The sequence below is a fragment of the Misgurnus anguillicaudatus genome, chromosome 21, assembly GCF_027580225.2.
Source record: "Misgurnus anguillicaudatus chromosome 21, ASM2758022v2, whole genome shotgun sequence".
NCBI classification, from domain to species: domain Eukaryota; kingdom Metazoa; phylum Chordata; class Actinopteri; order Cypriniformes; family Cobitidae; genus Misgurnus; species Misgurnus anguillicaudatus.
In genome coordinates, this window is record NC_073357.2 from 15242501 (window position 1) to 15245000 (window position 2500).

The 2500-nt window shown below is 47.4% G+C and overlaps 10 non-coding genes across 10 annotated transcripts in view; all 10 read left to right on the forward strand.

The window, feature by feature from the left end:
- LOC141358578 (5S ribosomal RNA) overlaps positions 1-106 on the forward strand; it is a 119-nt gene extending 13 nt beyond the window's left edge. Inside the window, exon 1 of the ribosomal RNA XR_012365075.1 lies at positions 1-106. This exon is cut by the window's left edge and continues 13 nt beyond it. This is a non-coding gene — a ribosomal RNA (5S ribosomal RNA).
- Positions 107-247: 141 nt separating this feature from the next.
- On the forward strand, positions 248-366 carry LOC141355240 (5S ribosomal RNA). Its single transcript, XR_012361671.1, has one exon. It is a non-coding gene; the product is annotated as a 5S ribosomal RNA (ribosomal RNA).
- Positions 367-507: 141 nt separating this feature from the next.
- On the forward strand, positions 508-626 carry LOC141357375 (5S ribosomal RNA). Its single transcript, XR_012363863.1, has one exon. It is a non-coding gene; the product is annotated as a 5S ribosomal RNA (ribosomal RNA).
- Positions 627-767: 141 nt separating this feature from the next.
- Positions 768-886, forward strand: LOC141358192 (5S ribosomal RNA). Its single transcript, XR_012364680.1, has one exon. It is a non-coding gene; the product is annotated as a 5S ribosomal RNA (ribosomal RNA).
- A 129-nt stretch (positions 887-1015) lies between these two features.
- LOC141357444 (5S ribosomal RNA) lies at positions 1016-1134 on the forward strand. Its single transcript, XR_012363931.1, has one exon. It is a non-coding gene; the product is annotated as a 5S ribosomal RNA (ribosomal RNA).
- Positions 1135-1263: 129 nt separating this feature from the next.
- LOC141355241 (5S ribosomal RNA) lies at positions 1264-1382 on the forward strand. The gene has a single exon (XR_012361672.1). It is a non-coding gene; the product is annotated as a 5S ribosomal RNA (ribosomal RNA).
- Positions 1383-1511: 129 nt separating this feature from the next.
- Positions 1512-1630, forward strand: LOC141357416 (5S ribosomal RNA). The gene has a single exon (XR_012363903.1). It is a non-coding gene; the product is annotated as a 5S ribosomal RNA (ribosomal RNA).
- Positions 1631-1758: 128 nt separating this feature from the next.
- LOC141357126 (5S ribosomal RNA) lies at positions 1759-1877 on the forward strand. The gene has a single exon (XR_012363605.1). It is a non-coding gene; the product is annotated as a 5S ribosomal RNA (ribosomal RNA).
- A 141-nt stretch (positions 1878-2018) lies between these two features.
- Positions 2019-2137, forward strand: LOC141355242 (5S ribosomal RNA). The gene has a single exon (XR_012361673.1). It is a non-coding gene; the product is annotated as a 5S ribosomal RNA (ribosomal RNA).
- Positions 2138-2278: 141 nt separating this feature from the next.
- LOC141355243 (5S ribosomal RNA) lies at positions 2279-2397 on the forward strand. Its single transcript, XR_012361674.1, has one exon. It is a non-coding gene; the product is annotated as a 5S ribosomal RNA (ribosomal RNA).
- Positions 2398-2500: the final 103 nt, after the last annotated feature.

Genomic DNA, 2500 nt, shown 5'->3' on the forward strand with positions numbered 1-2500 from the left:
CCACCCTGAGCACGCCCGCTCTCGTCTGATCTCTGAAGCCAAGCAGGGTCGGGCCTGGTTAGTACTTGGATGGGAGACCGCCTGGGAATACCAGGTGCTGTAAGCATTTAATTATTTATTTAATTAATTATTTAATTACTTATTCATATATTTTTTTTCCAGAAATGCATCCTTTGTGTAAGCGTTCGCCGATGGCATGGCGTTGCCACATTAGTCTTGAAGTGGCTCTCGAATCGAGTCAGCGCTCGCTTACGGCCACACCACCCTGAGCACGCCCGCTCTCGTCTGATCTCGGAAGCCAAGCAGGGTCGGGCCTGGTTAGTACTTGGATGGGAGACCGCCTGGGAATACCAGGTGCTGTAAGCATGTAATTCTTTATTTAATTAATTATTTAATTATTTATTCATATAATTTTGTTCCAGAAATGCATCCTTTCTGTAAGCGTTCGCCGATGGCATGGCGTTGCCACATTAGTCTTGAAGTGGCTCTCGAATCGAGTCAGCACTCGCTTACGGCCACACCACCCTGAGCACGCCCGCTCTCGTCTGATCTCGGAAGCCAAGCAGGGTCGGGCCTGGTTAGTACTTGGATGGGAGACCTACTGGGAATACCAGGTGCTGTAAGCATTTAATTCTTTATTTAAATAATTATTTAATTACTTATTCATATAATTTTTTTCCAGAAATGCATCCTTTCTGTAAGCGTTCGCCGATGGCATGGCGTTGCCACATTAGTCTTGAAGTGGCTCTCGAATCGAGTCAGCGCTCGCTTACGGCCACACCGCCCTGAGCACGCCCGCTCTCGTCTGATCTCGGAAGCCAAGCAGGGTCGGGCCTGGTTAGTACTTGGATGGGAGACCGCCTGGGAATAGCAGGTGCTGTAAGCATTTAATTAATTATTTAATTATTTATTCATATAATTTTTTTCCAGAAATGCATCCTTTCTGTAAGCGTTCGCCGATGGTATGGCGTTGCCACATTAGTCTTGAAGTGGCTCTCGAATCGAGTCAGCGCTCGCTTACGGCCACACCACCCTGAGCATGCCCGCTCTCGTCTGATCTCGGAAGCCAAGCAGGGTCGGGCCTGGTTAGTACTTGGATGGGAGACCGCCTGGGAATACCAGGTGCTGTAAGCATTTAATTAATTATTTAATTATTTATTCATATAATTTTTTTCCAGAAATGCATCCTTTCTGTAAGCGTTCGCCGATGGCATGGCGTTGCCACATTAGTCTTGAAGTGGCTCTCGAATCGAGTCAGCACTCGCTTACGGCCACACCACCCTGAGCACGCCCGCTCTCGTCTGATCTCGGAAGCCAAGCAGGGTCGGGCCTGGTTAGTACTTGGATGGGAGACCGCCTGGGAATACCAGGTGCTGTAAGCATTTAATTAATTATTTAATTATTTATTCATATAATTTTTTTCCAGAAATGCATCCTTTCGGTAAGCGTTCGCCGATGGCATGGCGTTGCCACATTAGTCTTGAAGTGGCTCTCGAATTGAGTCAGCACTCGCTTATGGCCACACCACCCTGAGCACGCCCGCTCTCGTCTGATCTCGGAAGCCAAGCAGGGTCGGGCCTGGTTAGTACTTGGATGGGAGACCGCCTGGGAAAACCAGGTGCTGTAAGCATTTAATTAATTATTTAATTATTTATTCATATAATTTTTTCCAGAAATGCATCCTTTCTGTAAGCGTTCGCACATGGCATGGCGTTGCCACATTAGTCTTAAAGTGGCTCTCGAATCGAGTCAGCGCTCGCTTACGGCCACACCACCCTGAGCACGCCCGCTCTCGTCTGATCTCGGAAGCCAAGCAGGGTCGGGCCTGGTTAGTACTTGGATGGGAGACCGCCTGAGAATACCAGGTGCTGTAAGCATTTAATTCTTTATTTAATTAATTATTTAATTATTTATTCATATAATTTTGTTCCAGTAATGCATCCTTTCTGTAAGCGTTCGCCGATGGCATGGCATTGCCACATTAGTCTTGAAGTGGCTCTCGAATCGAGTCAGCACTCGCTTACGGCCACACCACCCTGAGCACGCCCGCTCTCGTCTGATCTCGGAAGCCAAGCAGGGTCGGGCCTGGTTAGTACTTGGATGGGAGACCGCCTGGGAATACCAGGTGCTGTAAGCATTTAATTCTTTATTTAATTAATTATTTAATTATTTATTCATATAATTTTTTTCCAGAAATGCATCCTTTCTGTAAGCGTTCGCCGATGGCATGGCGTTGCCACATTAGTCTTGAAGTGGCTCTCGAATCGGGTCAGCGCTCGCTTACGGCCACACCACCCTGAGCACGCCCGCTCTCGTCTGATCTCGGAAGCCAAGCAGGGTCGGGCCTGGTTAGTACTTGGATGGGAGACCGCCTGGGAATACCAGGTGCTGTAAGCATTTAATTAATTATTTAATTATTTATTCATATAATTTTTTTCCAGAAATGCATCCTTTCGGTAAGCGTTCGCCGATGGCATGGCGTTGCCACATTAGTCTTGAA